The sequence below is a fragment of the Acomys russatus genome, chromosome 14, assembly GCF_903995435.1.
Source record: "Acomys russatus chromosome 14, mAcoRus1.1, whole genome shotgun sequence".
NCBI classification, from domain to species: domain Eukaryota; kingdom Metazoa; phylum Chordata; class Mammalia; order Rodentia; family Muridae; genus Acomys; species Acomys russatus.
The window spans coordinates 15,963,475-15,985,523 of NC_067150.1; the positions used below are offsets into that span (position 1 = coordinate 15,963,475).

The window sequence follows — 22,049 nt, forward strand, 5'->3', positions numbered from 1 at the left end:
AAGGCAAGACAACTAAAATCCATGCCTTCTTTGGATCAATGTGGTCAATATATGAATCTCGTAATTTCTTTTCTACCAGAACCAATTCCTTTTCAGTTTCAGCTGCTAGCTTTTTTAAGCTATTCAAGTCCTTATCAATTTGTAGGGTTTGAAATAAATTACTTAGTTCTTGAGTAGTTAAACCTATTGTAGACCGCAGTCAGTTAGTATCTCCCAGCAATTTTTGAAAATCATTAAGAGTTCTTAATTGATCCCTCCTGGTTTGTACTTTCTGTGGTCTAATTTTCTGTAGGCCTATTTTGCATCCTAGGTAATCAACAGAATTCCCTCTTTGTATTTTTTGGGGGGGCAATCTATAATCCCCAACAAGGCAAAGTTTTATTTATTTCATCAAAAATCTGTTCTAATAGACTTGCATCTGAATCAGCCAATAAGATATCATCCATATAATGGTCAATTATGGATTGAGGAAGTTTCTTGCAAATTATCTCTAATGGCTGTTGTACGAAATATTGAACAAGCTAAGACTGTTTAACATTCCTTGTGGTAAAACTTTACAATGATCTCTCTTTATTGGGCAGCTTCTGTTAAAAGTAGGTACTGAGAAGGCAAACCTCTCTATCATGTTTATGTAAAAAAAAAAAAATCATGAGAAAGCAATAATAGGCCATTCCCGAGGTAACAAGGAAGGCAATGGGATTCCAGATTGTAAAATTCCCAGTGGCTGAATTATTTTATTAATTGCTTTGAGATCTGTTAACATTCTCCATTTTCCAGATTTCTTTTTGATGACAAATACAGGAGAATTCCAAGGGCTGTTGGACTCTTCTATATGTTGAGCCTCTAGTTGTTCTTGGACTAACTTTTCTTTTTCTTTCTTTTTTAAAGATTTATTTATTTATTATGTATACAATCTCATTATAGATGGTTGTGAGCCAACATGTGGTTGCTGGGAATTGAACTCATTACCTTTGGAAGAGCAGTCAGTGCTCTTAACCTCTAAGCCATCTCTCCAGCCCCTTATTTTTGTTGTTGTTTGAGACAGGGTCTCTCTGTATAGCATTGGCTGTCCTGGACTCTCTTTGTAGACCAGGCTGGCCTCAAAACTCAGAAAGATCCACCTACCTCTGCCTCCTAAGTGCTGGGATTAAAGGCATGTACCATTACTGCTGGCCCAGACTAACTTTTCTAGTGCCTATAATTTGTCTTTAGTCATAGACCATAGACCGTTGTTCAATCCACACAGGTTGGTCAGTCAACCACTTTAGTGGCAAGGCTGTAGATGTTTTTTCAACAGTGGTTTCCCAATATACTTCAGAAAAGTCATCCCTTGTTGTATCTTCTTTATGGACAGCCTGGACAGACTGTAGCTGTATTTGATAATCCTTTTTTATAGTTTTAATTTTTTTTGTTTTGTTTTTTTGAGACAGAGTTTCTCTGTGTAGCCTTGGCTGTCCTGAACTCATTATATAGACCAGGCTGGCCTTGAATTTACAGAGATTTGCCTGCCTCTGCCTCCCGAGTGCTGGGATTAAAGGCGTGCACCACCACGCCCGGCTTAGTTTTAAGATTTTTATCAAGAGCATCACCTGTTTTCTGTCTTGTTTCTGAAACTGGAGAGATGTTAACCTGAGTTTTCCATTGTTGTAACAGATCTCTTCCCCATAAATTTATGGCTATATCAGCCACGTATAGCCTTAATTTTCCTGTTTGATCTTCTAGCCCTGTACATTTAAGCCATATGACACTTTGTCTTATTTGAGATAATGTTCCAATTCCTAGGATCTGTGTAGGTACCTTTTGAAGTGGCCAAATTGGATGCCAGGATTCTTGGGAAATTATACTGACATCTACGCTGGTATCTAGTAATCCCTCAATCACAATGCCATTTAATTGTAATTTTAACTTTGGTCTCTTATCATTAATAGTAGTTTGCCAAAATATTTGTTTTTAGTATCTTCAGTACCTTTTATTTTATTTCTTGGGGCATTATTATCTCCATTAAATGGGTTTCTAAGCCTTCAGTAGCCCTATTTTGTTTTATCAGACCTTAAGTTTTCTTGTTGTCTTTTAGAATAATCCCTTTTAGTGAACAGGAAACAAATGATTCATGTTTTTTGTTGGGCCTTGAGCATAGCTCCTTAGTCAGTTTTGCTGAGAGTCTAGACTGGTTTACAAATGATCTCTGTTTCAAAATATCTTCCAGACTTGTGTTGGCACAGAAATCAGCATTTGAATACACAGTGCACAAAAATATTACTCCAACAAGTGTGGGTGCTGGTAATTGAACTCAGCACCCCTGGAAGACAAGTAGCCAGTGCTCTTAACCACTAACCCATCTCTCCAGCCCTGTCAGAGGCTCTGGTGAGTGTGGTTTCTGGTTTTACTAGCCCAAGGTTGCATAACCTGTTTAACTCAGTCTCACAGGCCCGGCCCATTAGGCTTTACCCTGGTGCCAGAGGCCGGGGCTTAGTGACTCCCCAGCACTGAATAAACTAGGAGTGGTGCTGTGCACCTAGAATCTCAGCAGTTAAGAGGCTCAGAAATTCATGATCATTTTTGGCTAGTTGTTCAATGCTGCTCTGGGCTATACAGGGCTCCATCTCAAACAAACAAACAAACAAAAATGGGTATGGGGCAAGAAGCGCTTGCCACCAAACCTTATGACCTGATTTGGATTCCTAGATGGTGGAACACAGTGGAAGGAAAAGTATAGACTCCCTTAAATTATCCCCTGATATCTTCTTGTGTACCCCACCAAGCATGCATCCCCCCTAAAACCAGAATGAGGCTATCAAAAGAAAGGAAGAAGAATGTACAAGGAGAGGCAGAAGTGGACAAGGAGAGAAGAAGAGTGGGTGGTATTGCCAGCAGGTTCCATCGTGCCTTACTCCGGGGTGTGTGCTCACCACGAGGGTGGGAACGCATAAAAGCTTCCATCCGGTGGTGGAGGGCACTGCAATTCCAGTACTCACAAGGTCAGCCTGGACAGAGTGAGAAACAGAAAACTGGTTTCTGCAAGTTTTCCTCTGACCTCTGCAGGTACACATGAGCGCCATGGCCCTCTCATTCACACACCCACGCACGCACATAAATGTAATAAAGTATATTTTAAAAATTGCAGCTGGGCATGGTGGTGCACGCCTTTATTCCCAGCACTCAGGAAGCAGCGGCAGGTGGATTGCTGTGAGTTCGAGGCCAGCCTGGTCTACAAAGTGAGTCTAGGACAGCCAAGGTGGCACAGAGAAACCCTATCTCAAAAAACTAAAAAACAAACAAAAGAACACAGAGGTCCTGAGTTCAATTCCCACATGGTAGCTCACAACAATCTATCTTGTGATCTGGTGCCCTCTTCTGGCACACAGGCATACATGCAGGCAGAATACTGTATAGGTAATAAAATTAAAAATAATTTTTTTTTAATTGAATGAAGGGCTGCAGAGATGCCGCAGCACATAAGAGCACTGGTTACTCTTCCAGAGGTCCTGAGTTCAATTCCCAGCAACCACATGGTGGCTCACAGCCATCTATACTGGAATCTGACCCCTCTTCTGTCATACATGTGCATACGCAGATAGAGCATTCACACATAAAATAAGACATTTTAAAATTTTGAATGAAAAAGGAAACTGGGTTTTTTTTTTGTTGTTTGTTTTTTACTTAATATGGCATTTAATGCATTTTAAGTACAAGGACATCATCCACATTCAAGTCCAAATGCCCAGTTTTGGGAGGTGGTGGTGCGAGGTGACTTAAGACATATTCCCTCAATAGATAACCACAGATCACATGTACATTCTCTTTACTCTCAAGATGCAAAAACCAATAGGTATCTCAAATGAATTTTTTTCAATTCTGTAAACTTTGAGCTAATGTTATAAGTTTTAATAACCTGACAAACGCAGCTAAATAAATCAGCCAGTTTCACAAATGAGAAACCTTCCTGCTGCCTCCCTGTCCCTCAGTGCTCTACTTTGTTTTCTGTCTCCCTGCGTAGTTACCATATTCTTCAAGGTCAGCAAATGCTCTCCCCCTCTTTTTGTGATGAACCCAATTGTCACATCATTTGACCTGTAAATAGCAATTGGGAAACAGTGTTTTTAATTACTTTTGTGTATGATAGACCAAAGCAACTTTCAGAGTTTCTTTCTTTCTTTTTTAAAGATTTATTTATAGCCGGGCGTGGTGGCGCACGCCTTTAATCCCAGCACTCGGGAGGCAGAGGCAGGCGGATCGCTGTGAGTTCGAGGCCAGCCTGGTCTACAAAGTGAGTCCAGGATGGCCAAGGCTACACAGAGAAACCCTGTCTCGAAAAAACCAAAAAAAAAAAAAAATAAATAAATAAAGATTTATTTATTTACTTATTATGTGTACAGTGCTCTGCCTGCATGTACACCTGTAGGCTGGAAGAGGATATCATATCATATTACAGATGGTTGTGTTCAACCATGTGGTTTCTTGGAATTGAACTCAGGACCTTTGGAAGAGCAGGCTGTGTTCTTAACCACTGGACCATCTCTCCAGCCCCCCCCTTTTTTTTTTGGATTTTAAGACAGGTTTTCTCTGTGTAGTCCTGGCTGTCCTGGACTCACTTTGTAGACCAGGCTGGCCTCAAACTCACAGCGATCCACCTGCCTCTGCCTCCTGAGTGCTGGGATTAAAGGCATGTGCCAGCACTGCCTGTCACTACTGCCCAGTTCCGGTAGCTTTCTTACACAGCCGAGGCCCATCTGTATAGGGATTGTGCTGCCCATAGTGGGTTGGCTCTCCCATACCAGTCATTAGTCAAGGCAATCACTCACACATGGCCATGGTCACAGTCCAGTCTAATGTGTGTACTTCTTCAACTGAGATTCCCTTTTCCATGGTGATGTGATGATGATGATTATTATTATTTTGGTTTTTGGAGACAGGGTTTCTCTGTGTAGTCTTGGCTATCCTAGATTTGCTTTGTAGACCAGGATGGCCTTGAACTCACAGAGATCCACCTGCCTCTGCCTCTGTGCTGGAATTAAAGGTGTGTGCCACCATGCCCAGCTTTCCGTGGTGACTCTAGGTTGTGTAAAGTTGACAATAAAATCTTACCAGGACAATACAGAGGTCCAGACACCTCTTGTCCACTTTCTCAACAATAAGGTTTAGTTAGAAAGCTTCCAGTGTGTCTGCTCCTGAGGATTCCTAGTAAAAATTTCTGCTTCGTTTTACAGGTGGAGAATGCAAGGCCTGATGTGGGGCCTAGGATATTTGTCTGCCAACAGTGATGTCTGGCTTACACCCAGTCCAGCTTTAGCGTGTATTTGGACTCTTGCCTGTGGTCTTCCTGGTGGGTATCTATCTGGGAATGGAAAAGACCCAACTTCTTTTTCCTGTCTTACCTTTTGAAGCAATCTCACGTAGCCCAGGCTGGCCTCACATTCGCTCTGTATCTGAGGATGACTTTGCACTAGTGATCTCCACGCCTTTGCATCTCTATCCCTGAGACAACAGGCATGTAACACCAAACCTAGTCAGCTCAGTGTTGGTGACAGCACCAGGGACCACACATCCTGGGCATGCACTACAAGCAGGAACTATACTCCCAGCCCACAGATGACACTTAAAAAGAAACCTAGCCAGGCAGTAGTGGTGCACACCTTTAATCCCAGCACTCTGGAAACAAAGGTGGGTGGATCTCTATGAGCTTGAGGACAGCCTGGTCTACATCACAAGGCCATCCAAGGCAACACAGAGAGACTCTGTCTTGAAAACAAAACAAACCTCACAAAACAAGGAAATAACAAACAAAACGAAATTCTAGTATGTGAGCTGCACATGATGTTGTCTGTAATCCTAGTGTTAGCTTCAGAAGCCTGGCTCCAGGTGGCATAGCGACTTGACTTCTGACCTGCTGCCCCCCACCCCAGGGGCCCAAGATAAAAAAGTACAAACTGACATCCGTTGTTCTCTTACTTTGTCTCTATTGCTCTCTCTCCCTCTGTCTTTCTCTCTGTCCCCTGGGGTGCCCCCCCTTTCCTTTTCTCCCCATGGTTCTTCAATAAATCTTAAACCATGTGTGCTGTGTGGCGCATATTTAACACCTAGTACTGAGGAGAAGGGGGTGGAGGATCTTGAGTTAAAGGCTAATTCTGGCTGCATGAGTAAACCCCCTGAGGTGCTGGGAACAGAATTTGGATCCTTGGGCTGGAGAGATGGCTCAAAGGTTAAGGGCACTGACTGCTCTTCTAAAGGTCCTGAGTTCAATTCCCAGCAACTACATGGTGGCTCACAGCCATCTATAATCTGATCTGATGCTCTCTTCTGTTCTGCAGGTTTACATGCAGACAGAGTACTGTATACATAATAAATAAATCTCCCCTCTTCCTCCATAGCTAATGGCTTCCCTTGCAACTCTAAGAAAAACTGTGACCCTGGCTGGCTGTTGCACATTTCACATATTCATCCTGCGAACATGGATTGTGAACCAGAGGGCGGCTAGGAGCTGATAGCAGCTCAAGAAATATTTGGAAGGCTAATTAATGGGCCTTAGCAGGTTCTGCAGGAAATGTGGTGACCAGGCAGGGCCTCGCCAGCGCCAGGATCAAAGCGTTTCCCAGGCTTGTCCTTGGCTTCGCATGGGCTCTGACCCGTTCTTGGACAGTCTTATGGTCTCTCGTTTTCACTTTCCGCCCTAGGGGCTCATTTCCGAGCCTGAGGGCTTAGCTTTCATCACTACTATCTCCCATCAGGACCACACAGCTCCCTCCCCCAACCTTTAAGCGTCGCCGCAGTGACATTCCCTCTGCGCATGCTCCTCAGTTTGAGGCCCAGTTCCGTGCCTCGGCCACAGGTGTGCGCTTGCGCAGACCCCCACGCGGGCGGTACACCCGGAGCCGGTGCGGCCTTTGGGCCCGCCCACCTTCTCGGTCCCTCAAAGGGCCGGTGCGCGTGCGCCCGGCGCATGCGCATGGGGAGCGGAAGGGTGGGCAGGCGCGCGCACGAGGCCCGGCGGGCGGCGGAAGCAGGGGAGGCGGATTGGGCAGAAAGGGAGGCGGGGGCGCGCAGCGCGGGCGCGCGGGCTGCGTGTGTGCTGGGGGGGGCGGCCTGCCGAAGCCGGGCGGGCACGCGCACGAGGCTTTCCCACTCGCTTGGCAGCGGCGGCGACGGCTTCTTTGTTTCGTGAGGAGAAGCGAGACGCCTACTCTGTCCCTGACCCCTCGTGGAGGGTTGGGGGCGGCGCCAGGAAGGCTACGGCGCCGGTCCCTCCGGGTAAGGAACCGAGCCTCCCGGGCGGAATGAGGCGCCCGAGGCTTGGGGGGAAGACGGTTTGAATGAAGCCGAGGTGCCGGGAGGGGGGGAGGGGGCAGCTGGGCGACCAGAGCGGGGTCGGGGTACGGCGGCGCCTGAGGGTCAAGAAGCCTCGCGCGCGGCTCCGGGCCGCGGTGCAGCGAGACCGCGGCCGCTTCCCAGCTCCGCGGCCCGCGAGGCGGGTGGCCCTGGGCCGCGTGGAGGCCGCGCGCGCGTTCTCGTAGGATCTTGGGACAAAGCTCCCTCCCTCTAGCCTTCCAGAGATCCAGATTCCCCACTTTAATTTCTGTACCCCAACTTTCAACAATGGCTCGGTGTCGTGGGCTTTTCTGGGCTGATTTGTAACGGGTGCGACCCTCAATGCTGTGTGGTCGCGCGTCGGGGGAGCTGCATTTTACCTCGGACATTGATGTCCAGTGTAGCTGGGACCCAGTTATGAACCCTCGTCGGTCCCTAGACCTGTGTGTGTGTGTGTGTGTGTGTGTGTGTGTGTGTGTGTGTGTGTGAGAGAGAGAGAGAGAGAGAGAGAGAGAGAGAGAGAGAGAGAGAGAGAGAGAGAGAGAGAGAGAGAGAGATTTTATTATTGCAGATTTTGAAGAAAAATAAAGAATGTCTTCCGTTCTATGCAGGAGGTGACTTTGATATGTTTGCCTAAAAAGTCAGAGGTGGTTGGGAAGGGTTGTCCACGGCGGCATTGTTTTTCTTTTGAGTCCCTTTCCAGATCGGGCTTTTTATTTTAAAACATCGAAGGCATCGACTTGATCCCCTTCACCTCCATTGACTACTAGCTGCTTCTCAGGAATGGAAACAAGTTTTTGGTTTGAGTTGACAGACTGGTTTTTGAGTTGTATGCCCAGGGCCGGCTGTCAGCTAGCTGTGTGGCCTTAGGCAAAGTCGCCTTATCTATCGGAACCCCTTGTTTTTTCTCCTTTGTACAAGGGACTTAATTTCACAGATAGGATTGGGAAAAACTGGGCAAATAATTCCTCCATCATCATCATCATCATTATTCTGAGTTTGGAGACAGGACCTCTTATAACCAAAGCTGAACTTCAAGTCCTTTCGTAGCCCAGGCTGGCCTTGAATTCCTAATTTTTTCCCCCTCGAGAAAGGGTTTCTCTGTGTAGCCTTGGCTGTCCTGGACTTGCTTTGTAGACAGTCTGGCCTCAAAACTCAAGAGATCTACCTACCTGCCTCTCCCAAGTGCTGGGATTAAAGGGGTGCACCACACCTGGCTAAGTGTGTTTAATTTTTGTGGCATTGATTAAAATTGACCCTGTGCTTGAAAGGCAAGTGTTCTGCCACTCAGCCACTTACCCAGTAAGCATTATTTTTATTTTGTATTTTTATGAATGTGGGGCTTTTTTTTTTTTTTTTTTTTTTTTTGGTTTGTTGAGACAGGGTTTCTCTGTGTAGCCTTGGCTGTCCTGGACTCACTTTGTAGACCAGGCTGGCCTCGAACTCACAGCGCTCCGCCTGCCTCTGCCTCCCGAGTGCTGGGATTAAAGGCGTACGCCACCACGCCCGGCTTGAATGTGGGGTTTTGTTTGTTTGTTCTGGGTTTTGTTTTTGTTAGTTCGTTTTGGGTGTTGTCCAGCCTGGAACCCAGGGCTTTGTGCTCCATAGACAATGTGAGGTGTGTGTGTGTGTGTGTGTGTGTGTGTGTGTGTGTGTGTGTGTATACACACTCTTTGGTCTGCTATTTAACCCTTACAACCTATCCTTGTGGAGGGACAGAATGGTTGTAAAGTGAGCAGTGGTGGGCTTAAGTCTGGGAGTCAGCCCTGGGGGAGGAACCTTCCTTCAAAATTAGGGAAGAGTGAGTTTCCCCAACCTCCATATGCTGGAAGTGGAGCAGTGCCATCACAACTGCTGTCCTGTCTGATGGCGGCTTTGCAGTTGGAGGCAGGCTAGAGGCACAAGAGGAGGGTCCGTGGGAGGGATGATGAAAACAGTGAACACTGGTTGCTGTTGGTTAGCTTTGAACTTTCCAGGCTGTAGCTCCCCCTGCCCCAAATGTCACTGCTTCAGAAGTGATGGAGTCTGAGGTCCTAGTCTGATCGTTTGTTTGGGGGAGGTGGTGAAAGGTGTTAGTTCCTTTTTGAACTTGAAAATGGTATTGTTTAATGTGTGGTGTGTGTGGAGGTCAGTGGGCTACTCTGAGCAGTGTATTTTCTCCTACCATGTGTGTCCTAGGGATTAAAGTCTAGGTCATCATATGACAGCAAACGCTTTTACCTGCTGAGCCTTCTCGCTGCCAAGGGTCCTAATTCTTCAGAGCTCTGTAGTTCACAGGCAGCCCTAGAGTCCCGGCACTCACCTGAGAAACAGCGTTGAACCAAATAACATGGGAATCTACGAACTAAACTGTAGTGGACATTATTTGTTTTGTTGTTACTTTTTTGTTTTTCGAGACATGGTTTCTCTGTGTAGCCCAGGCTGGCTTCCATCTACCTGCCTCTGCATCCCGAGTGCTAGGATTAAAGGTATAAGTGACTACCCCCTGGCATGGACACTGATTGTTAAAGTTAATATTCTGGTTTTGTGGTGCTGGAGACAACACAGAGTTCACACATGACAGGTGTGGTGGTTTCAATGAGAATACCCCCATAGGCACACATGTTTGAAAGATGGCGGGAGGGCTAAGATGTGTGGCCTTGTTAGAGGTGTTCAGTGGGGGTGGCGCCAGGCCCAGTCTCACTGCCTCCTGCTTGTGTGACTAAGACAACAGTCTACACTTCCATTCTCATTTACTTTAAATTGCGGTAGGGTCTTGATTTGTTGCTCAGACTTGCCTCAGACTTAAAAAATAGTTACTACATGTGTAAGCCGTGTGTGTAGAGGGGGATAAGAGTGTGCCACAGTGCTCGTAGAGGTCAGGGGACAGTTCTGTGGAGATGGTTCACTCCTTCCACATTATGTGGATTTTATGCCACAAAGACCACTTTTGAGTCATGAACTTTGTTTTGTTGTTGTTTGGTTTTTTGAGATAGGCTCTCTCTGTGTAGCCTTGGCTGTCCTGGACTCACTTTGTAGACCAGGTTGGCCTCGAACTCAGAGCAATCCCTCTGCCTCTGAGTGCTGGGATTAAAGGCATGTGCCACCACGCCCGTTTTTTGTTTGTTTTTGAGATAGTTCCTTATGTTGCTTTGGCTGGCCTGGAACTCATGAAAAGCTCCCTGCTTATGCCTTTCAAGTGCTGGTATTAAAGGTGTGTGTCACCAGGACTCGCCAATGAATTCTTTAAAATAAAAAAATTTTTTCGTGAGTTTATTTAGTGTGATGTGTACTCAGAATTCTTCTTGCAGGACTAAGTCTTTTCCTTCTGTCATGTGCATCCTGTGAGTTAAATTCAGGTCGTCAGACTTGGCAGCAAGTGCCTTTTCTTGCTAAGCTAAGCCGTCTACTGGCCTAGGCCTTTTTTGTTTGTTTGTTTTTGTTTTTCCAGAGACAGGGTTTCTCTGTCTAGCTTTGGCTGCCCTGGACTTGCTTTGTGGACCAGGCTGTCCTTGAACTCACAGCGATCCACCATTTGCTTCTGCCTCCCGAGTTCGGGGATTACAGGCGTGCGCTCCTGCGTCTGGTTTACAGAAGGTTGTGAGATGCTGTATGGCTGGTAGGGCTTGGTGCAGGTGGCAGAGGCAGGTGTGTCACTGAGTTCCAGGACAGCCAGGGCTACCCCAAGACACCTTTGTCTGGAGAATCAAACAACAACAACAACAAAAGCCATGTGGATGCTAGGAACCAAACTTGGGATCAAGGCTATCCATCTTTCTAGTCCTCCTACCTCCTTTTTTGAGTCAGGGTCTCACTGTATAGCCCTGGCTGGCCTGGAAGTCACAGAGATCTGCCTGCTTCTGCCTCTCCACACTGCCACTATGCCTGGCCCACATCTTTATGCCTATGGGGGTTAAGATAACAGGCCTGTAACACCTGTTTAATTTTTTTCGGGACAGGATTTCTCTGTATAACAGCCCTGACTGTCCTGGAGCTTGCTTCATAGACCAGGGTGCCTCTGCCTCCCAAGTGCTAGGATTAAAGGCACACATGCACTGTCATGCCCAGTTAGCTCTAGTCTCTGTGTAGTTCTGAGGATGGACCTAGAGCTTCCCTCATTCCCACATTGCCTATCACTAAACTGTATCATTAACCTTAACTAACTAAAACCTTTAGACTCATCCAGTATCCCAGAAACTGTGTTTGCTATATTGGTTATACCTTGCATATTCTCTTTAAAAATCAATGCAAGATGGAGCCAGGAGTGGTGGTACGCACCTTTAATACTAACACTTGATCAAAACACTTGATAGGCAGAGAGGCAGGTTGATTTCTGAGTTCAAAGCTAGCCTGTTCTATAAGGCATTCCAGGCCAGCCAAGGATACATGGTGAGACCCAGTTTCAGAAAAGGAAGACAAGGAAAAAAGGTCAATGAACATATTAGGAAAGTAAGTGTTCATCACCATGTCCTAAGGTTGCTTGGTGTGTAGCCTAGTGCTGCAGGAAGTGTTGTTTTTCAGGTTTTGAATGCACGGTGGGATCGTGCCATCTTGGAGCTGCGGTGGAGGTGGTCAGTGGCTGTTCTTGTCTTTGAGCAGCACCCAGCCATCTGCAGACTATTTGCATACTAACAATGCTGTTTGCAGCCGCTCATTGAGAGGAGCCCTAGATCAGTTCATGCTTTAGCTTTTGTTGGATGTGGGAAGGCAGAGGGGGTAGGTATTGTGTATGCATGTGGTGTGTGTGTGTGTGTGTGTGTGTGTTGAGGTCATCTTCCAGTGAAGGCACCCAGGGGTCTGATGACAGTGCCTGGGTTAGTTTTTGGTTTTGACAGAGAAGTGAGGATGGCATTACCTGGAATACAGGGGTGTGTCAGCCATTTTTGGTCCCAGTCATTGGGTTTAGCATAGCATAGAGTATGTCCTTAACAACCTATAATGAACTGGGTGTAGTGTTGCACACCTTTAATTCCAGCACCAGGAAGGCAGACACAGGTGGATCTCTGAATTTGAGACTAGCCTAGTTGAGTTCCAGGACTACACAGAGAGACTATCTCAAACCAAACAAAAGCAGCAATCTCCCCAACACACACACACACACACACACAGCCTATCATGAATAATACCCATTGCAGTAGCACAGGAAGTAACCCAGTAACTCCTTCCTCATTCACCAAGCTGGCAGTGGTTGCTTATGCCTATAATCCTGCGCTTCAGAGACAGGATTGTTGAGAGCTTGGGGTTAGCCTGAGCTACATAATGAGTGCCAGTCAGCAGGAGCTACATAACAAAAACTCTGTCTTAAACAACAAGGGGGAAGGGGCCTGGAGAGATGGCTCAGAGGCTAAGAGCATTGACTGCTCTTCCAGAGTTCATGAGTTCAATTCCCAGCAACCACATGGTGGCTCACAACCATCTATGTTGTGATCTGATGCCCTCTCCTGGCCTGCAGGTGTACATGCAGATAGAACATTCTATATATAATAAATAAATCTTTAAAAAAAAAAAAAACAAGGGGGAAAAAAGAACTCTAGTGAACAGCTCTGCATTGAGTGTCCACAACAGGCTCTGCAGGGACTAGGCTTAGTGGGGAGTAGGCAGGACTCTGCTTTTCAGCGAACACCCAGCTTCTTACTTGCAAAGGGAGCAGTAGTGATGCCCAACTGTAGAATTATTACAGAGACTAAACAGTAGGTACGGGCTGGGGACATAGTGCAGTGACAGAGTAACTTCTTAGCCTGATGACTCTGGCTCCCTTTCCAGCTTCAGTACCACAAAGAAACAGTGGAACAAGGCAAAACAAAACAAACTTCAAACTTATCAGTCGGGCATGGTGGCGCACGCCATTAATCTCAGCACTCGGGAGGCAGAGGCAGGTGGATCGCTGTGAGTTCGAGGCCAGCCTGATCTACAAAGTGAGTACAGGATGGCCAAGGCTACACAGAGAAACTCTGTCAAATAAAACAACACAAACAAACAACAACAACAACAAAAAACCCAAAAAACAAAACAAACTTATCTGTGGCTAGTATCATTTATACAATCTACCCTATCAGTCTGATGGATAGATATTATTTATTTTTAATTTTTTAAAAATTATTTTTACATACATTGGTGTTTTGCCTGCATTGCATGTATGTCTGCATGAGGGTGTCAGGTGCTTGGAACCGGACTTACAGACAGTTGTAAACTGCCTCATGGATGCTGGGAATTGAACCTGTGTCTTCTGAAAGAGCAGTCAATATTCTTAACAACTGAGCCATCTCTCCAGCCCCCATGCATTATTATTTATAAAAGGTTTTAGTAAGAGTGAGAGCGAGCACTTAGAGGGCAGAAGAAAGCATCATGTCCCTAGGATCTAGAGTGTCTGGAAGTTGTGGGCCGCCACATATGTGTACTGGGAACTGAACTCAGAACCTCCACAAGGGTTCTTTTTTTTTTTTGATTTTTCAAGACAGGGTTTCTCTGTGTAGCCTTGACCGTCCTGGACTCACTTTGTAGACCAGGCTGGCCTCGAACTCACAGCGATCCGCCTGCCTCTGTCTCTCGAGTGCTGGGATTAAAGGCGTGGGCCACCACGCCTGGCTCCATAAGGGTTCTTAACCCCTGAACCATCTTCCTAGCCCTCATGTTGAACACTTTTAAAACAGTAACAGTCCATCCAGGCAGGGGTGGCACACACCTCTAATCCCAGCCCTGTGGAGCCAGAGGCAGGCGATGTCTGTGAGTTTGAGGCCAGCTTGATCTACAGAGTGAGTTCTAGGACAGCCAGGACTACACACAGAAACCCTGTTTCAAAAACAAACTAAACAAACGCCTTACAGTCCATTTTTAGTTCCAGCAAGAATTTTGTTTTTATTTCATCTTGTTTATTGGTTGTCAGTTTCTCTAGAGTATATTAAATTTTGCCAGTTTATTTTGTGTGTGCACATGCAAAAGGGAGAGGAGGGCCTTAATGCTTACCTTCCCATTGTAGGAAACGATCCTCACTCTGTCAAAGTAAAACACTTACTTGTAATACACTGTTTCTGCAGAAAGGGATGTCAGCAAAGACAATAGGCAAACATGGCTGGCATGTTGGCTTTGTTGTTGTTGTTTTAAACAGGGTTTCTCTGTGTAGCCTTGGCTGTCCTGCACTCTCTTTGTAGACCAGGCTTGACCTCAAACTCACAGTGATCTGCCTGCCTCCGCCTCCCAACTGCTGGGATTAAAGGGGCCACCACATCCCAGCTCAACCTGCTTTCTTCTAGAACCCAGGACCACTTGTCCATGGAGGCCTCATCCACAGTGGGCTGGACCCTTTCCGTCATTAGTAATTAAGAAAATGGCCTTTCAGCCAGATCTTATGGAGGCATTTTCTTAACTGAGGTTCTCTCCTTTCAGATAACTAGTTTTTGTGTCAAGTTGACGTAAGACTAGCCCTTAACCTCCTGAGCCATCTTGCTTTGTCCTAATTTTTGTTTTTTGTTTTGTTTTTCAAGACAGGGGTTCTCTGTGTTATCTTGGCTGTCCTGGACTAACTTTATTGACCTGGCTGGCCTCAAACTCACAGTAATCTGCCTGCTTCTGCCTCCCAAGTTCTGGAATGCCCTGCAATGCTTGTTTGTTTTTCAAAAACAAAAATACAAATCTCTATGTATTTCTGGCTGTCCTGGAACTTACTCTGTAGACCCGGCTGACTTTGAACTCACAGAGCCATGCCTGTCTCTTCCTCCCCAGCACTGAGAATAAAGGTGTGCATCACCACTGCTTGGTATGAAACTGTTCTTTGATTTATATTGTTACTTATCAGAACATCCTAGAGTTCAGTCATTCATCTCATAAACACAAGCATAAATGGGCTAGAGAGATGCCTCTGCTGGAGAGTGTGTACTGTTCTTTCATAGGAGCAAAGGCTGGTTCTCAGCACCCATGTTGGGTGTCCGGAACCACCTGTAACTCCAGCTCCAGGAAGGTCTTATATATTTGCCTTTCTTGGAAACTTGCCATGTGCACATACCTATTACACAGACACACAGAAATCCACGGTTAAAAATAATAATATTTTACAAATTACGTTTCTCTATGTGTGTGTATGCATGTGAGTGCAGGTGCCTGTAGAGGCCAGAAGAGGACATGAGTTGGGTCCTCTGGCTGGGTCTGCAGTTACAGGTGCTGTGAACTGTCCTGCATGGATGCTGGGGGTTGAACTGTTGTCCTCTGTGAGAGCAATAAGTGCTGAGCCATCTCTTGAGACAATAAATAAATAAATAAATAAATAAATAAATAAATAAATAAATAAATAAATGGACTGATAATGTGGCTCAGTGGTGGAGCATTTGCTTAGCATATTTGATTCTGGGTTCAGTAAGTTGTACAATACACTTAAACCAGAGGGAATGTGTAAACGCTATGCATGAAAGTGGCAGAATTATCTAAGATATGTCAAGGACCTGCCAGTCAAGGCCAAGAGAACGTACTGATGCCATCTCTCAGCGCAAGTATTAAGCTGCTTAAGGCAACTAGTGATTTTGGCGTTACATGTGTAGCTGCAGCTGCTGCTGTGGAGTCTCTGTATGTGGAGTTGGGAGGCATGTGAATTAGGGAAGGCCAAGGATTTGGCTTAGTCTGGGATTGACTTTCCCACAGCTGCATGAAAGGAGGGCCCTTATGGGCTTCCCTTTGTTTCCCATCAGGAAGGTGCTGTATTCAGAAATAAACAAGTAGATATTAGCAGACACAGTTCAGCCCTGACCCCTTCCTGTCCTGTGCACCCCAAGCTGGTTTCTAGAGTTTGTGAGATGGACTCATACAACACAGGCTGGCCTCAGACTCATTCTGTGCCTGAGAATGACCCTGAACACCAGCCTCCACCTCCCAAGTGCTGGGATGACAGCTGTGGGATACTATGCTTGACTCTTTTGGGGATGTGGTGGGGACTGTTTAGGTCTTATTATGTAGTCTAGCTGGCCTGGTACTCAAATGAAGCTCATGTTAGCCTTGATGTTTGGGTCCTTCTGCCTCACCCTCTCACGTGCTGGGGTTATAGTTGTGTGCCACTATTTTGTTGCATGTCTTTAGTCAATGCAGTAAAATTGCTGGGAGTGTAGCTTGGTTTGTAAAGTGCTTGCCTGGCATATTTGAAATCCCGAGTTCCATCCCAAGCGCTGCATAAACCAGCATGGTGGTGTGTGTCTGTGACCCCAGCACTTGGGGGTGGAGGAGGATCAAAAGTGCAGGGTTTCACTGGGTGTGGTGGTGCATGCCTTCAATCCCAGCACTCAGAGCCAAAGATAGGCAGAGGTAGATGACCTTGAGGCCAGTCTGATCTATATAGTTCCAGCTAGTTAGGGCTACATAGTGAGACTGTACCTCAAAAACACAAACCAACAAAATCCTCAGATCCAACAACAGAAAAACAAGTAGCACGTGCCCATTTTTAACAGTAGTGCTCTTTGTCAGTTTTACGTTGTTTTGCCAGCTGAGTAATGCCTCACTGGTTCAGGAAACAGGTGGCCGCTTGACAGTTGCTGCATCACCTGTGACAGTGGCAGGTGTGGATCAGGGACATCTGATGTGCCTCTTACGTGTCCTAAAACTGTCAGAATTGCACTGTGCCCTTGGGTTTGAATCTGGATCCAGGTGGGCATGCGCGATGCTGATGGTAGCCACTGCTGTTTATGTCCCCGTCAGTCACCTCAGTAGGTATTGTCCTGGTGCTCCCTGCTGCTCTGTCATTGACAGTCTTCTGCGTCCCTGATAGGGACTTCTCTCCCACCCGCATCACTCCTGTATACAGCAGGCTAGCGGGAGCTTGGGAAAGGCCTAGTGGGTGGAACCACCCAACCTTCAACAAGAGAAAGTATATGGATGGACTGGTTTGTGCAACCTGCTGGGGTCCCTGCAGATGTGGGGCATGGGCACAGGCTAGCCTGTGGTGGAAAGCCCGTCCTGGGGGCAAAGGTGCTAAGTGTCTGTCTTATGATTAATAATTAAGGTAGTAAGATCTGAGGTAATAAGGTATAATAAGGTACCAGGCAGCAGCGGGTATTATGTTGTAGAGGAGTTTATTAAATGAGCATGAGGGGAGAAGGAAAAGGGTAAGGGGCACCCCAGAGAGAGACAGAGACAGGGAGAGTAAGAAGGGAGGGGGAGAAGGAGGGGAGAGAGGAAGAGAGAGACAGAGACAGAGAGACAGACACACTCTGACTTCTATATGGCCCTGGGCAGGGCCATACCCCCATGCCAGGTAAGCAGCGACATCACAGGTAGACAGACTGAAGCAGAGTGCTAACAGTCTGTGCTCTGTCCTTGTAGCCCTTCAATCACTGTTGTGTTCAGGGAGCCCCCTGAGGACGAGACCAAACTGACTCTCTTAGGGCCCATGATGCTGAGATCTTAAGTGGCTTTCACATGAATGAAAATAGAAAGGAAGCAAGATCCCAGATACTATACACAATTTCTTAATCCCAGCCTCAGGAGGCAGAGGCAGGAGAATCACTGTGAGTTTGAGGCCAGCCAAGGCGATCACACAAAGAAACCGTCTCGAAAAACAAACCAAAAACAAGTATTTATAATCATTCAGCTATCCTCTCTAGCCCCTAACTTTTTTGTTTGTTTGTTTTGTTTTTGTTTTTGTTTTCGAGACAGGGTTTCTCTGTGTATTGTCTTGGCTGTCCTGGATCTAACTCTCTTTGTAGACCAGGCTGGCCTCTGAAATCACAGAGATCCACCTGCCTCTGCCTCCTGAGTACTGGGATTAAAGGCGTGTGTCACCACACCCGGCTCTTATTTATTGTTTACATGTGTGTGTGTGTATATTCTTGGGTATGTTTGTGCAAGGGCAGGTGTGGTGACCTGGGGTTGACAATGGACAGCTTCCTTAATTTCTGTCTATCTTGTATTTTGAGCCTTTGAAACCAGAATGCACTGGTTGGGCTAGCCCCTTTGCTGTGGCGGGCACAACCACTTAGTAGTTACACGGGTGCTGGAACTCAGCCAGCATGCTTTCAGAGGAAGCGCTTTGCTCCCTGAGCCACCTTCCCAGCCCTGTATTGTTTCCTTACTCAAGCAGGCTGCCTTACTGCAATATTTTATTTTCTGTTGTCTGCGGAGCTCCCTTGTTCCTTCTCAGTGTTTGTAGGTTGCTTGGCTGATGGTGGCCCTGCACACTTTCTGGCTTTCCTGCAGCTTGATGTTTCAGAGGTAGCAGCTAGGGGAGCAAGCGTGTTTCTCCTCTTAAATTGATTTTTACTTGTATGTGTGTGGATGTGTGGATGTACCCTAGGAGGCCAGGAGGGTGTCAGATCCCCTAGAACAGGAGTTGTAGGACACTGTGTGTGTGTGTGTGTGTGTGTGTGTGTGTGTGTGTGTGTGTGTGTTGGGAACTGAACTCTAGCTTCCTTGAAGAGCAAGTGTTCTTCACCACGGAACCATCTCTCTAGTCCCCAAGTGACACTTTTTCAAGAGCCTCTTGTACTTCCCGTGGGGGTTAAAATGATCATGGTTCCCCATAATCTCAAGCGTGTGAGCACCTGGGCCCCAGGGCTGTCTGGGAAGGTTAGATGGGTCTTGCTAGAGGAGGTAGATCGGTTCGTAGGGACTCAGGAGTGGAGAGCCTTGCCATCCTTTCTCTGCTTTGTGCTTGCCTTGAAGACATGATCTCACACAGCTCTCTGTTCCTGCTGCCATGCCTCCCACTTGTCCACCTGGACATGGTGGACTCCTAGTCCTTTAGAACCATAAGCCAAAATAGAGTCTCTCTTTTTTTTTGTTTTTGTTTTTGTTTTTGTTTTTTGTTTTTCTTTTTCTTTTTAAGATTTATTTGTTTATTATGTATACGGTGTTCTGTCTGCCATGTACACCTGAACACCAGAAGAGGGCACCAGATCTCATTACAGGTGGTTGTGAGCCACCATGTGGTTGCTGGGAACTGAACTCAGGACCTTAGGAAGAGCAGCCAGTGCTCTTAACCTCTGAGCCCTCTCTCCAGCCCGAGTCTCTCTTTCTTAAATGCCTGATGGTTTTTTTTGTTTTTTGTTTTTTTTTGGTTTTTCGAGACAGGGTTACTCTGTGTAGCCTTGGCCGTCCTGGACTCACTTTGTAGACCAGGCTGGCCTCGAACTCACAGCGATCCGCCTGCCTCTGCCTCCCGAGTGCTGGGATTAAAGGCGGGCGCCACCACTCCCGGCTCCTGATGGGTTTTTTTGTTTGCTTGCTTGTTTACTCCCCCCGCCCCAAGATAGGGTTTCTCTGTGTAACAGCCCTGGCTGTTCTACAACTCTCTTTGTAGACCAGGCTGGCTTCGAACTCACTAAGATCCCAGGCTAGATCTCTAGATTCTGCTGCCCTTAATTCACACTGACAGGGTTACCAACCAACAAACCCAGCCAGCCAGCCAACCACTACCACCACCAAACCCAAACCAAAATGAAGTCAGTTCAGGGTACCGTGGAGCAGAGGCCATAGCAGTCAAATGGCCTTGCTCTCAGCTCATTGACAAAGGGGAAGTTGGCTTGGATGGCTGGACTTTCAGACTAGCCAGTGATATAAATAATGACACGGAGGCTTTTTAATGTTTTAAAGCTTAGGCCTTTTAGCAGAGCAGAACCCGAATAATCCTGGCACTATGTCCTGACACGTGGCTAGCTGTACCTCTTGGCTCCATTCATGTCTGTTCATTCGTCCATTCACCTGTGTCGTTAGTGAATCTCCACTTTTCCTTTCTTCTCCCAGAGTCTCAATCTCTGTCTCTGTCTGTCCGTCTGTCTGTCTCTGTCTCTCTCTCTAGTTCTACTGTCCACTCAACAATTGAATTTTCAGAGCACACCTTCACACAGTGTCCCCCGATAGGCTTGTACTAGGCTTGGGCTTGTAAGGAGATGGTGAGCTAGAGTTTCCTGGTGCTGCTTGCAGGTTTGCCTCAGCTCTGCCTTGCTCCTCTGGCTGCCTAGGGTATGGGGGAGCCCCCAGGAGGAATGCTCATCAGGTAGCACCTATAGCTTTGTTTGTTGGTCCTAGGTTTCTAGTTTTCAGAATGTTTTGTTTTGTTTTTGAGACATGGATTCTTTGTGTGGCCTTGGCTGTCCTAGAACAACCTCTGTATACCAGGCTGTCCTTGAACTCACAGAGATCCACCTGCCTCTCTCAAGTGCTGGGCTTAAAGGCACGCACCACTACCACTTTGTTTTGGTTTTTTTTTTGGTTTTTCGAGACAAGGTCTCTCTGTGTAGCCTTGGCTGTCCTGGACTCACTTTGTAGACCAGGCTGGCCTCGAACTCCCAGCGATCCGCCTGCCTCTGCCTCCCGAGTGCTGGGATTACAGGCATGCGCCACCACGCCCGGCCTTTGTTTTGTTTTTAAAGCTTCAATCTATTTTTTTTATTTTTTGAAAAATTCCTTACGTTACATAAACTGACACTTATTTCAGTTTATGAACTGGAATATTTCAGAAGTAAACTGAAATCTTCCAGTTTTACATTTTCTTGACAAATAAAAATTTTATGAGCCCCCCCAAAAAAAAGGAAAAAGGGGGAGAAGTTTATAAACTAAATATGGATATCAGTGTAACAGCTGAACAGGGAAAGGAGTTAAAATGCTTTAATTAAAGGATGAGTGGCGGGCTGTGGCACATGCCTTTAATCCCAGTACTTGGGAGTCAAGGAAGGCGGATCTCACTGAGTTCAAGGCTAGCCTGGTTTACATAGTTCCAGGACTACATAGAGAGACCCTGATACAAACAAGCCAAAATCATGAGTGGATGGTAAGGTGTGTAGAGATTAAGAATTGACAGATGGCTTAAACTCTGCAACCCCTGACTGATTAGAAACTACACAGATGGATCATGGGTTGGTGGGGAATAGCAGAATGGGATCAAGGATGAGTCTGCGCTGTTGTATCTGCTGCTCCCCGTGCCACCTGTCCCCCAGGAAAACTTGTCATTGATTAGATGCTGGGCTGGGCTAATACTGGCCCCAGATCCAGTGATGGTAACATCCTGTCAGCAGATCTTTCCACCAAGTTCAAATCTTTTTTTAAAGATTTATTTATCACTTATACAGTATTCTGCCTACATATGTGCCAGAAGAGGGCACCAGATCTCATTATAGATGCATTCCCCAGCCGCTGTGTGGTTGTTTGGAGTTCAACTCAGGACCTTTGGAAGAACAGGCAGCACTCTTAACCTTTGAGCCATCTCTCCAGCCCCTAAGTTCAAATTTTTGATCTGCACCCCAGATCTTTTGGGTCTCATGGATTTTGGTGCCTTGATACCCAATTATGTAGCCAATCAAATCTTTTGGAATGGTAAGTTCATGAGAAGGAGTTTGAGCTGGTACACCCAAACCTGCAGTAAATTCTGTATTGCCATGAGGTCATGAAAAAATGAGACTGTTGCATTGCCAACTGGTATGGCTTGGTCAGATATGGCTGTGGAATGGCATACTGTCTTTGGATGGTAGAGGCCTGCAAAAATGTCAAGCGAACTCAAGGGCTTGGGATGGTACATCCCTTGTTGGGGGATTGAGGGCACTGGGCGTTTGTCACACTTGATGGATTTTGGAGTGCCGGCAATGGTGATTGCCCCCGTAGTTGACTTGGGGAGCATATCCCCTGCCGCCTGGACCTCAGCCCTTGAACTCTGTCTTATTTCCTTTATTTTGCAACCACCTTTTTTTTTTTTTTTTTTTTTTTAATTTATTTATTTATTTGTTTTTGTTTTTTGAGACAGGGTCTCTCTGTGTAGCCATGGCTATCCTGGACTCACTTTGTAGACCAGGCTGGCTTCGAAC

At 46.4% G+C, this 22,049-nt stretch overlaps 1 protein-coding gene and 1 pseudogene across 5 annotated transcripts in view; one reads left to right on the forward strand and one right to left on the reverse strand.

The window, feature by feature from the left end:
- Positions 1–7,062: 7,062 nt before the first annotated feature.
- Positions 7,063–22,049, forward strand: part of Smarca4 (SWI/SNF related, matrix associated, actin dependent regulator of chromatin, subfamily a, member 4) — a 97,780-nt gene continuing 82,793 nt past the window's right edge. For 3 of the 5 annotated variants that reach the window (XM_051156037.1, XM_051156035.1, XM_051156036.1), the window contains exon 1: positions 7,063–7,245. The gene's annotated coding sequence lies outside the window, so the exon portion shown is untranslated. The remainder of the gene's footprint in view (positions 7,246–22,049) is intronic. The other 2 variants (XM_051156039.1, XM_051156038.1) reach the window with 1 other exon arrangement.
- On the reverse strand, positions 16,762–21,925 carry LOC127198754 (poly(rC)-binding protein 2-like; annotated as a pseudogene).